General features: G+C 38.4%; 1 non-coding gene across 1 annotated transcript; it reads right to left on the minus strand.

The window, feature by feature from the left end:
- Window positions 1–8,294: 8,294 nt before the first annotated feature.
- Window positions 8,295–8,401, minus strand: LOC131252393 (small nucleolar RNA R71). The gene has a single exon (XR_009174416.1). It is a non-coding gene; the product is annotated as a small nucleolar RNA R71 (small nucleolar RNA).
- Between the last annotated feature and the right edge of the window lie 5,980 nt (window positions 8,402–14,381).

The following is a 14,381-nucleotide window of genomic DNA, read 5'->3' on the forward strand; positions in this document are numbered from 1 at the left end:
CCGAAAAATGGGGCCAATCCGATCTTCTAGCGGGCCGTAGCATATAAAACAATGGTTTCTATTATTGAAAACCACCTTGCCGTTTCTATACACCGAAAAATATCAGATATTGGGCTTGTTCAGCTTGTTTTGAACCATGGAAGCCAGTGGGCGGGGTGGATTTTGCCAGTGTGGGCCCCACCTGAGAAAAACCTCAGAAAAACCGTCTTTTTCAAAAAAAAAAAAAATAATTCAGGCAGCAGCATTGTTGCTGCTGCTGTCAGAGGCGCAGGCAGTGCTTGTTGGCAGGCGGGCGGACGAGTAGGGACCCATGGTCCCAGCCGTGGGCCCCACCATGGTGTGTGTATGTCATCCAGGCCGTTCATTAGGTGGGCCCCCTACAAAAATCAGCCACATCCAATGCTCAGGTGGCCCACATCAGTGGAAATAGTGCGTCTGCCCTTGAAACCCATTTCTGGGCCATAGAAGTTTTGAATCAATATGAAATTTGTTTTTCCCATTCATCCAGGTACGTGCGACCTTGTAAACGGGTTGGATTGCAGATAAACATTATAGCGGGCCCCTCGTGGGACCCACAGCGATATATGTGTTGTATTCCCACCGTCCAGGCGGACAGTGGAGCCTACTATGATGCATGTGTTCATGTACGCCGTCCACAGTGGACGGTGGAACCCCTGTGACCTCACCACTGTCCACTGTTTGGACAGTGGACCCACCATGATGCATATGTTGCATCCAAACCGTCTATCCATTTTGAAAGATGATTTTATGGCATGATTTAAAGAATGAGGCCGATCTAGGATCAAGTGGACCACATAACAAATAGTAGTGGGGATTGAGTCCCTGCAATTGAAATCCTTTATTGTCACAAAAGTTTGGATTATTAGGAAATGTGTTTTCCTCTTAATCCAGGTCTGTGTGACCTTATGACCAGATTGGATAGAAAATAAATGTTAGGGTGGGCTTTGGAAACTTTAATGGTGGAAAAATCACTATCTCCACTTATATTTGGGTGTGGCCCATTTAGCATGCATGGGGCCCAATTGGTGTGTTCCATTTGAGATACATAAGGCTCATGTGATTAGGCCCGTTTTAATGTATTCTAAGGCCCATGGGTTTTGGCCCATTGCAATGTACAAAAGGCCCGTTGGTGAGGCCCATTAATACAGCCCATTTGATCAATGCAAGGCCCATGTGAGACAGCCCATTTGATGTATTTAAGGTCCAATGGGATGTACCTAAGGTCTATTGCAATGTGTGATCCCAACATGGTTTATGTAATGATGTTTACGATGGGCTATGCCTTGTGAACAATGATGGTTTGACATCCACATTGCAAGTATAGTGTTAGTTAAATGTCCACATTATGAGTCTCCGTAGGGCCCATTGATAGGCCCATACTTGTTGTGTGTAGGCCGTCTAGGCCCATCTGCGTTGTAAGGATAGTTCACAACTTTATAACATGCTTAGTATAATTCCACGATTCATGCCCATATGCATCATATGTATGCTTGATATGAGGAATATTTGACCATAGCATAAACCGTTGGGCCGAAACATTTACGAGACTCCTTATGAGACGGAGTGCCCCACATGATCACGTGGTATGCGTAGGATTGTTGCATGATTGTACGGTGTGACCCATGCATCTCGCATATGTGTGACTTGATCACTGCACGCCCTCACGACATCAGGGTCGTGGCCTCCACAGATACATCATGGATGGTCGTATCAGATATTGAAAATATTGGCTATAGCATTGTAGGCACTTAGGATGTCCTTGGGTGAAAATCTTAGAACCTTTTTGGTATCAGGAGATGCTCCAACGTCTAGACCGAGTGGATACACAAGTGCCCGAGTGCCGAATATCAGTAGGTCGCGTCTCCCACTGTGTCATGGTCGGTTGGAAGGGGGTGTGACCTTATCCACCTGAGTGAGGGGGCTATAAGCTAGGCTGAGTTTGACCAGCTCACAAATGAGTCCGCTATCGACGAGCCAGGTAGGTATTGGTAGACTACTGGTCAGGCGGATAGTGTGGTCTCTTCCACTTGCTTGGCTGTGCAGCTAGGGAGGAGGCAGTAGTGTGAGTGTACTAGACCCCAGTGATATCTAGAGGGGAACTATACTGATATGTGTACTTGATGAGGACTGACATGCTTGCTTTGCATCTCGCATCTGACATTTGGCTATATAGGCCTCGCATCGCATGGCCTTGGTATGGCCGATAGCATTCATGCCTTGCATCACATAGCTTTGGTACACCTGATCGAATTCATGGACTTACCGCATCTTTCCGCATTACTCTGATATTATACACTTGACGCTTGCCTTGCCCACACACTTACACCACCCTCTAAGATTTTGTAAGCTTATGCACGACCGTTACATGCAGGTGGCATTGGATAGCAGCGCTGAGGCAGGAGCGCACATCAGTTCATTTTGGAGCTTTTGATCACCTTGTAGTTCCCTTTCCGCATCTGTACTTAAAGTTTTTGATATAGTGGATATGTGGTGATGTTGTTTTGTGACTTGGTTATGCTTGTGGTTATGCTCCATTACAAAAAAAAATCATACTGAAAATTCTCCTTGTAGGATCCCAGGATCGAAATCTGGCATGTGAGTGCCGGAATCCGAGAATAGGATACTACGGAGGCTGTCAGCGCCGGATTCGGCGATCGAAAATTTTGTGAGCCCGTTTTTCGAGTTTGGGGCATGACATGGGGGCCATTCGAACAACAATCTTTCACATCCATCAGTGCTCACTAGTTATTATGGGAAGGCTCGTCACCTTAACATAGGTGACAGGTTGAACACGGTATCCCATACTACCATGCCCAACTCATTACTCATTATGAGATCATAACACACTAACGGTTATGAATTGACTTATCCATGGGAACGGCGTATCCTAGATTCAATTTTTTTGTATCACACATGGTGAACATACATGATTAGTGTTCACAACCCCAAGTGTGGGGTCGCGATGTAGTAATAATTTTGGTAAAACCGAGGTTGAATCCACAGGGACTAATCTCGTAAGTATTCTGAAATTAACTATAAGTAGAACTAGAAGAATATGAAAACCTAAATTTGGAAGTGTACAGAGTAATTGTGAGAGATTTCATGAAAAACTTAAGAAATTCAAAGGTGAGAACTAGGGTTTCCAAGGATCCACTTATAGCAATCAGGGAGATTTATGCTTAATTCAATGACACAATTGGAATCAGAGTCCCATCTTATCCAGTTGGAAGATATCTTAGTAAAACCAAATCTAAACTTCCTTTGACCTAATTCTCAATTGATGAAAGTCGTGAGAACTGAAAGTGATTCCATCACAAAACCATGCACAAGAGACAATGACTCACAATAGGATATACCAATCTCATAAACAAACATAAGAGAATCATGAAGATTAGAAGGGATTTCGTCATCTAACCATGCTCAAGGGATGATGGTGAACAATAGGATTTCCTAATTTCACAATCTCAATACATGAAAAGAACATACTAAAATCTATCGCAGATTTATTTTAATTTAAGTCACAACAAACCATTAAAAACTGAAAGTATTTCTTAAATATTAAATTAGAATCAAAGAGAGTTCAACATAAATATGAATTAAAGCAATAAAAAACATCCCTTCACGCTACAAGCTTTACCTCTTAGCCCTAGCTAAGAGGTTTAGCCAACCATAGTTATGATTGGAACTAAAATCTTAAAAGAAAGCATGAAAGACTAAGGAATGAAGAAGAAGAACACTTGACAACGGCTCTCCACGCTTTTGCTCCACTCCTGAAACCCTAGATTATACTTAGGGATGCCCTGGGGACTCCTATTTATAGTTGTGTAACTCCTCCTTTCGCACCTCTTTGGAAAAATATGGAAATTGCCTTAAATTTAACCACTCAGTGTAACTTTGTGCGATCCGTTCGATGATGAACAACCTTCAATGTCATCGAAGGGATCTTTTGTATGTGTTTTTTTCCATGCTTTTATACCTTCATTCGGACTCTGCGACCTTCTATGTCATCGAACCTACCTTCGATGTCATCGAAGAGGCCTTCGATGTCATCGAGCATTGTTCGAGGAATTGATAATGTGTCCAGAACAGTCCAGAGAGTTATTCCAATTTCTTCAATAAATTCGATGTCATCAAAGAGACATTCAATGTCATCGAGGAGTGCTTCGAGTAATCGAAAATGGTGCCCAATATGTCCAGCGAGTTTTATTGAAATTTTATAAAAAATTCAATGTCATCGAGTAGGCCTTCAATGCCATCGAGCAAATCTTCAAGTCATCAAATGAGTTCTTAAGTCATCGAAAAACGTCTTCAATTTGTCCAGCCACAAACTTGATTTTCCTTCATAAATTCGATGTCATCGACCTGTGTTCGATGTCATCGAATGATGCTTGGTGACATAGTCAATGTGTATTCTACATTTGTTCTTTCGGCTTCGTTCCTTCTTTACTTGGTTTTCTTGAATCTTGGGACCTTAAAATTTTCAATATTTGTCTTGGTGATCTTTGAGCATCAAATCCATGCTTTCAAGGTCATAAAATAGGACTTTAAGCAATATCATGTTCATAAAACTAAGATGTAAATGGGGTCCAATATGCAATATTTGGCCCTCAACACAATTCCCAACCAGCATTTTGCTAGTCCTGAGTAAAGTATGCGAAAAGTAGATCTCAATGCTTGATGTCAGGAATCTTTTTCAGAAAATAATCTTTTGTGCACTCATGGATGAATAGGTGGAATTAAGATAGGAAAGTGAGATTTTAAAAATCTGGAATCCAATCACATAAGAAACTCATCAAATAAGTCCTTTGTCCATTAAATCGAGGCATAATTTGTATATTAGTTTTTTCAATGTGCTTAGTGAAAGTTAATTTACTTCCCGTATCAATTCATCATGTTAGCTATGCTCGTCACTTCAAGATCAGTTTGAAACTCAAGTACTGATTCCGAACTTATCCCCTTCTCCTTATTTTTCCAGTTTTTGATTTTATATCGACGGTCAGTTTTTATTCATTCTTTTTATTTTTGTATTCTTTTTCAAAATTTTCATTCTTTTCATTCTTTTTATTGATCTCTTTGTTGATCTCCTGTTTTTTAACTGGTTCTTTTCTTCTTTTAAGGTGGATAAAGTTCTCCAAACTCGATTCTTTCCATCTATTAATGATTCACATACTAATAATCAGAAATTCTAGCACATCTTACAGAAGGTAACATTAAATGTGTTTTGTGATTTAGATTAACATGATATTCAAACTACTCTTAATCAATTGAGCGCAAACACTTAGGTGATAAATTACTTAGATGATTAATTCTAACAATCCAAAATTTTCAATCTCTATCTTATCTTACCCAAAGTATTTTTAAGTTCACTATTCATCGCTTCCTAAACAGATTTTAACTTGAAATGTTGAAAATTTTCAAAAATTTTGCTCAAAATTGAGAAAACACTGATTAGGTTACCTAATCCCCCATCCCCAAACAAAAAATCTACATTGTCCTCAATGTAAAAGAGCAAGCATGAAATTCAAAAGCGGCAATGAAAAGAAAAGAGAAGTGATGGAAATGTAATACTTGACAAAGGAATTCTGAGGCGTTCCCAATAATCTTAGTGTGAAGGTAGGTTAGTGCTAAACAAAACTCAACAAAGTATAAGCAAACTATCCTAAAACAGTGGAAGAAAACTACCCAGTCCTATAAAAGCGATAAACCTACCTGTACCTCCATCAGACTAGGAGATCAATCCTAGTACATAGGATCAGTCGGAGGTATGGACATGTCCTTTGAATCAAATTTATCAACAAATGGCTTTAATTGATGTCCATTTACTTTGAATTCATTGCCATTGTTTGGATTCTTTGTCTCAACAGCCTCGTGAGGATACACATTAGTAATAGTGAAAGGATCGGTCTAACAAGATTGGAGTTTTCCCAGAAATAGATATAACCAAGAATTGTACAAGAGGACTTTCTAACCTAGTGTGAATGACTTTAGAAGACTGTGTTAGTCATGAAACACTTTCATCATGTTCTTGTAAATTTTTGAGTTATCGTACGCATCATTCTAGATTTCTTCTGGTTCATTCAACTAAAGTTTACATAGCGAGCCAGCATTATCCAGATTGAAATTCATATTTTTAATAGCCCAGTTGGCTCTATGTTCTAACTCCATAGGCAAGTGGCAAGCCTTCCCATAGATAAGTCTAAAGGACGACATTCCAATAGGGGTTTTGAATGTAGTACGGTAAGCCCATAAAGCATCGGTCAATCGAATTGACGGATCCTTATGGTCAGGGTTAACCGTCTTTTTCAAGATGTATTTAATTTCTCTATTGGAAATCTCAGTTTTTTTACTTGTTTGTGAGTGGTATGGAGTGCTCACTTGTGGGAGATGTCATATTTCTTCATTAAGTTTGCAAATGACTTATTACAAAAATGTGAACTATTAAGGGTCAAATATTGCATATTAGACTCCATTTATATCTTGGTTTTATGAACATGATACTGCTTAATGTCATATTTTACTCATGTTTGTGTTGCTAGGTGAATTTAAGAGCTTGGATTGAAAAGGATGCTAAAAGCATGAATTTAATGCTCAAGAATCACCAAAGCAAGGATGGATCTTATGATACCAAAAATGAAGAATTCATATGAAAAATATCCAAGAAAACCAAGTGAGGAATGAAGAGAATTGAAGACTTGAAAAGAAGAAAAGGAACCCTAAAAATCTGTCTACTTCAACTACTTTAAGCCATCCTTCGACTAGTCTTCTAAGGTAAACCCTCGAATTTTATCTCGACTAGTCGAGTGTTACGTAGATGTTGCGCGGATTGTGTAAATTTGAGGTGGAACAACTAGTCAAGTAAAAGCATGAAGAGCCGCCACCAAGAGTTTTACTTCTTCTTCCTAAGTTGTTTTTATGCTTTTCTTAAGAGTATTTAGTTCTAATAACATAAACTTTTAATTTCACGCGTGATTAGGATGTTTGCTTTGCTTTGATTCATGTTTTGTTGAACTCTCTTGAATCTAGTTTAATTATAAGGAATATTTTTAGTTTTTGATGGTTTGTTGTGACTACAATAGATCTACGATAGCTTTGAATATCCTCTTTTCCTCTTTAAGATTGTAGGATTGGTTAATCCTATTATTCACCATCGTCCCTTGGGCAGGGAGGGTGACAAAATTCCTCCCATAATTCTCTTATATTGATGATTAGATCCATGAGAGATTCTATTATCTCTCTCTTTTCCAATGGATAAGATTGTCAATAAGTGTAATTTTTGAACAGTAAGCCACAAATTTCATATTTAGTTTTAGATCATCTTCTAGTTCTAGTTCGTAGATATTCGACATCGGTTTTACCGAGATTATGTGACCCTAACTTGGGGTTTGAGGTGGTTTGATTTTTCCTAAGATTAACTTAGTGTTTACTTTCGAAAGTCTGTTAGACTTTCCTATTGTTTTTCTATTTTGCAATTTAATTAGAAACTTCTAATTTTGTAACCTCTTTCTAATTCTCTTCCTTTCTTTTCTAGATTTCCTATTTGACTTAAGTTTCTTTCTTTTTCGGAATAGCTTAGATTTTTCTTATTTCTGATTTTATTTTTTCCAATCTAGGGGTTTTAGAACATTCTAATTTTAGAATTTTATTTTTAGGAATTTTTCTGTATTTATTTTTAAAAACTAACATTGTTTTCTGTTTTGTACGATCCTGACATCGAACTCTGATCCGGTAACATTTTTCTAACTTCTTCCCTCTAACTGCGTTCCATACTTACTATAGGAATTAGAAAAGGAGTTTCGTTTGAAAAATTGATTGATAAATTAGAAAATCCTCAAAATTTTTTGAAATATCATCTAAGAACATGGCTTAAGAACATTGGATTGATGAAGGCCCTGTGCATCACACACCACCTATTAAGACGGTGCATGATGAGAATGAATTGCATCGAGTTCCCCTGGTTCGAACGTTACAAGATTATTTATAGCTGGTGAGAACAAGTTCACCTTCCTACATAATTCTTCCAATCAATACTTCCTAAGTTCCATGGACTTGATTCAGAAAATCCATATATGCACATTAAAGAATTTGAACAGATTGTTACAACCATACATTTTAATGATGTTCCTTCTTATACAATTAGCCTTAAATTATTTTCATTCTCTTTAAAAGAAAAGGCCAAATCATGGTTTCATTTATTAAGGCCTCGATCCATTGGCACATGGGCAAAGATGAGCTAGGAGTTCCTTAAAAAGTTCTTCCCGGCTCATAAAACTAATGCTCTTAGACGGGAAATAATGAACTTCTCTAAGAAAAATAATGAGGCCTTCTTTGAATGTTGGGAACGGTTCCAAGACTTACTTCTCGCCTGCCCACACCATGGTTACGAAACTTGGCCGACAATTGATCTTTTTTATGACGGACTCAGTCCAAACATGTACCAATTCGTACAGATGATGTGTAATGGTGAGTTCATGGATAAGAAACCAGAAGATGCATGGGATTATTTTGACATGCTAGTTGAAAATGCTCAATCATGGGACATATCAAAGAAAGCTAGTACTCCTAAGGAAATGCTAAGAGAGATAGAAATACATGTACTCAAGAAGGAGGATGATATTAATGTACAGTTAACAATTATCACATGAAAATTTGAGGACTTGGAATCTAGGAAGGAATCAACTCGTCCCAAAGTAGTCATCGAAACCGTATGTGGAATTTGTGAGAGCGATATACACCTAATCAAAGATTGTCTGACAATCCCAGCTTTTTAAGGGGTGTTTCACGTTCAAGCAGATACTACAAACATTTATCAACGACCACTTAGTGCACCAAATTCTAATACGCACACTCTTGATGAGTGGAACATTAATTGGGGAAATGAACCAACTACAAATGTAATTAATTACCCACAAGGGCCATTTAGTGGACTTCCGCTAGGGAGAACCCTTGAGGATACATTAGATGCATTTAGGTAAGAGCAACTACAGGCTATGAATGAGCTTAGGACTTCAGTTGCAAGACTTGAGACACAACTGAATGTTAGGGAGACTGGGATCTTTTTGGCCCAACAACAACCTAACCTAACAAGACAATGTGAGATATGTGATCTCAAATATTCAACTCAGCATCTAGGACATGTTAAGACCATCGCCACCTTGAAAAGTGGAAACGAAAAAGACAAAGATTCCAAGGAAGGTTGAGAAACCTAAGGAATCCAAAAATTCAAAGGACGGTGGTGAATTTAACAATGCTCCATATGACAAAGAGTCATTGCAGGGATACAAATTATGGCCCCATTTCCCCGACGTCTCATCACATAAAAAAGGCTAAGTGAGAGTTAAAATATTCTAGAGGTTTTTCAACAAGTTAAGATCAACATTGTTGGATGAAATTAATCGGTTCCCATCTTATGCCAAATTCCTGAAAGATCTGTGTGCGGTAATGCGAAAGCTAAATGTACACAAAGTAGCATTTTTGATTGAATAGGTGAGTGTCATAATCAATTAAAACACTCCCTCGAAATATAAGGATCTTACAAGTCCTTCGATCTCACGTGTGATCAGAAACTTCAAGGTTGATAACTCACTTTTAGACCTTGGGTCAAGTGTCAATTTGATACTATACCCGGTATATGAACTGTTAGGCCTCGGTCAGTTGAAACTTACCAAAACAACATTACAACTAGTTGAGCGCTTGACTAGAATACCGAGACGTAAGATAGAAAAAGTGTTGGTCCAAGTCGATAGATTCTAGTACCCAGTAGATTTCATCGTCTTGAACATACACTCAGCTTCAAATATGGGTGCTCAAATTCCGATCATATTAGGTCAGCCATTCCTAGCCACGGCCAATGCCATCATAAATTGCCGGAATGGAGTAATGAAAATATCTTTTGGGAATATGACGGTAAAATTTAATGTGTTTCATTTGCACAAGCCACAAGAGGATGAGGACTTGACCCATGAGATGAACTTGATAGATACATTTTAAGATGATGATTCTCTTTTAATGGAAACTCCTAAACCTCTGGATGTCTGCCTGGTGCACTTTGTGGAATCAAACAATCACATTGGTTAGGACGTTGATGTCACTCCTTCCACTAATACTAAAATCTTACCATTACAGGTGGAGGAGATAGATTCTGAATTAGAGCCTATAACTTCAGATTTTAAAGGGACCATGGAGAACAACCCTTTTGTTATTCAATTGTCTATGGTCTCTCATGCACCTCGACTTACTAATATTGAGAAATTATCTTCTGTAGGTGAATCATATATACTTTGGACACCTTAGGAGACTAAAAGGAAACCTTATGCTGAGGTCCATAAATTACTCTCAAAATTCATGCTCCAAGGTATCCAAGCCTATTATAAAATGGGCTTTTGGATAATCTTGTTGAGAAACTTACTGAGGAATTTATCAAGATACTCTCTGGAGGAGGAACCTTACTACATGACTAAGTAGCTTTCCCCTATTTTCTTAGTCTAGGTTTATTGCTTTCATATGATTTAGGACTAGGATAGTTTACTTTCTGCTGTTTAGGATAGTTTGCTCATCATCTATTTAATTCTGGTGCTAACCCATCTTCACACTGAGATCATTAGAAAAGCCTTAAAATTCCTTCTTCAGGTATTATCCTTCCATCACTTCCTTTTTCTTTTCATTGCCTCTTTTGCATTACATGCTTATTTCTTTTACATTGAGGACAATGTAGATTTTAGGTTGGGGATGGGGGATTAGGCAAACTAATCAGTGTTTTCTCAGTTTTGAGCAAAAATTTTAAAAATTTTCAATGTTTCAAGTTAAAATTTGTTTGGGGAAGTGATGAATTGTGTACTTGAGAATGCTTTGGGTATGATAAGATAGAGATCGAATTTTGGATGGTTGGAGTTTGATCATCTAAGTTACTTATCACCCAAGTCCTTATGTTGAATTGATGGAGAGGTAGTTTGAATATCATGTTAATCTAAACCACATGATGCATTCAATTTGTCTTTTGTAATACATGGTAGAAGTTCTGATTATTAGTATGTGAATCATTGATAGATGGTGAGAATTGAGTTTGGAGAATTTTATCCACCTTAAAAGAAAAAGAAAAAAAACTAGTAAAAAATAGGAGATGGAAAAAAATGTCATGAATGATGAAGAAGAATGACAACGTCTTTTGAAAAAGTCTCTAAAAAGAATGTAAAGTCTGAAAAAAAAAGTGTATCAAAAGTGACTGTCGATATAAAATCAAAGACTGGAAAAAGAAAGAGACAGGGATAAGTTCGGAATCAATACTTGAATTTTTAAATTATTCTTGATATGATGAACATGGCTAACATTATGAAATGATAGTATTCTTTATGGAAGTAAGTTGATCTTCACTGAGCACATTGAAAAACTTGATATGCGAACTATGCTTTGATTTAATGCATAAAGAACAGCCTAAGGTTCCTGCTCGACTAGTAGAAGATTCCTCGACTTGAATTCCAGCAACATAAACTTTTAATTTCATGTGATCCTCCACTAGTCGAAGGCTGTCCTTGACTAGTCGAGGGTTACGCAGATGTTGCGCGGACTGCGTAAATTTGAGGCAGTTTTCAGATTTTTTCAACTCGGTATGAAAGTTAGAGTTGTACAACTATAAATAGGAGTCCTTAAGATGTTCCTAGGCATCTTCCAAGGGTTTAAGGAATGGAGAAAAATGGTGGAGCCACCGTCTAGGAGTTTTTCTTCTTCTTCCTTAGTTGTTTTTATGATTTTCTTAAGAGTTTTTAGTTCAATCATGTTTATGGTTGGCTGAACCTCTTAGCTAGGGCTAAGAGGTGAAGCTTGTAGCATGATTAAGATGTTTACTTTGCTTTGATTCATGTTTTGTTAAACTATCTTGGACTCTTCTAAGGAATATTTTTAGTTTTTAATGGTTTGTTATGACAAATTACAATAGATCTGTGATAGATTTGAATATCGTCTTTTCCTCTTTGAGATTGTGGGATTGGTTAATCCTGTTGTTCATCATTGTCCTTGGGCATGGTAGAGTGACAGAATTCATCCCATAATTCTCTTATATTGATGATTAGATCCATGAGAAGTTCAAAGATTCAATCATCTCTCTTTTTCCAATTGGATAAGATAAGACTATAATTCCAATTGGATTTCCTGAATCAAGCAAGCTAACATCCTGATTGCTTCAAGTGGATCCTCGACACCCTAGTTTTCACCTTTAAATTCACAAGTTTTAATTATAAATTGACAATTACTCTTTCAAATAATTTTAGATTTAGTTTTAGATCTTCTTCTAGCTCTGGTTTTAGTTACTTTCATAAACGTATGAGTTTAATCCCTGTGGATTCGACCTCGGTCTTACCAAGATTATTACTACATCACGACCTTACACTTGGGGTTGTGAACATGAACCTCCATCACTAATGATGGCTCGAGGTGTTTCGAACCGGAAAATGATATTCTCTTTTAAGAATTTAATGACCGTTTGATGATCATTGTTCCAGCATGGTATCGTTTCGACCCATTTAGTGACATAGTCTACGGCGAGCAAAATGTTATACCCCAAACTCGAAAACCGAGCTCGTAAAATTCCCGATTGCTGAATCCGGTGCCGAAAGCCTCCTTAGTATCCCATTCTCAACTCCTAGTGCCTATACACTATATTCCGATATGGGGATCCTATAAGGAGGATGTCACGCCCCAAACTCAGAAATCAGGCTCACAAAATTTCTGATTGCAGAATCTGGCACCGACAGCCACCGTAGTACCCCATTCTCAGCTCCCGATGCCTATACACCAGATTTCGATCCTGGAATCCTACAAGGAGGATTTTCAACATGAATTTGATTCGCAGTAAGCATAACCATAAACATAACCCATAAACAACAACCAACAACATCATCACAAATCCGCTATGATGAAAAAAACTTTAAGTACAATGCACATAAAGGAAAGTACAATAACAGAATCGGAAGCTCCAGAAGTCTGTTGCAGGCCCTAATCTCAATGTTGTTGTAGCGTCTTAGCATCACCTGCACGCATCAATCTTGTATAAGCTTATAGAAAGCTTAGAGGGTGGTGTAAGTGTGTGCGCAATATGAGCATGCTCATAATACAATATCAGAGTAATGTGAAATTATGTTGATGAGTACATGAATGCAATCAGCCGTACCAAGGCTATGCGGTGCAAGATATGAATGCTATCGGCCATACGATACGAGATACAACTTAAGTATGCCAATCCTTATCCGAATCCACATATCAATGCAGCTCATCATTAGAGCATCAAATATTAGTATAGTTCTCACTCTAGATAATCACCGGGGTTTAGTACACTCCAAATGACACTGCCCCTTTCCCAGGGCCGCAGTCCAAGTGAGCGTAAGAAACCTCACTTTTAGCCTAGCCAATAGTCTACCAATACCTATCCGACATGTCGATAGCGAACCCATTTACGAGTTGATCATACTCAGTCTAGCAATGCTCCCTAGCCTCGAGCGAGTAAGGCCACACCCCATTCCAACGGACTATGACATAGTGGGAGATGCGGCCTCCTGATATTCGGCCCTCGTGCGCTCATGTATCCACTTGGTCTCAATGTTGGAGTCATCCTCTGATACCATTGGGTTTAAAGATTTTCACCCAGGGACATCTATGGTGCCCCGATGCTAGTAATTGTATTTTCGGTGTCTGATCTGACCATCCACGATATGCCTGTAGAGGCCACAACACTTATGTCGCTAGGGCGTACAATAATCATGTTATACAAGTGCGAGGTGCATGAATCACACTATCAGTCATGCAGCAATCTTGCGTGTACTACGCACTCATGTAGGGCAACTTTACCTATCACGGAGCCCCATAGGCAATCTGTCTGAAGGCATATGCTATGATCAGTCACTCCTCATATCAAGCATACATATGATGCGTATGAGCATGAATCATGGAGTTATATTAAGTATGCTATACGGTGACGAACTCTTTTCACCACAAAGATGGGTCCAAACGGCCTACACACAATAAGTATGAGCCTAACAATGGGCCCTAGGGAGAGTTATAATGCGGACATTTAACCATCATTGCTCTATAATGTGGACGTCAAACTATCATTACTCCCATGGCATGACCCATCATAAACATTATTACGTACATCGTGGTGGAATCACGCATCACATCAGTCCTCATATACATTGCTTGGGCCACATCCCATGGGCCTCAAATATATCACAATGGGCTGCATCATATGGGCTTTATATACATCAAATGGCCCATATCAATAGGCCGCACCAATGGGCCTCATATACATCAAATGGACCATATCAACGGGTCGCACCAATGGGCCTCGCTAAATGGGCCATATATACATCATTATG

Source organism: Magnolia sinica, chromosome 7, assembly GCF_029962835.1.
Source record: "Magnolia sinica isolate HGM2019 chromosome 7, MsV1, whole genome shotgun sequence".
NCBI lineage: Eukaryota > Viridiplantae > Streptophyta > Magnoliopsida > Magnoliales > Magnoliaceae > Magnolia > Magnolia sinica.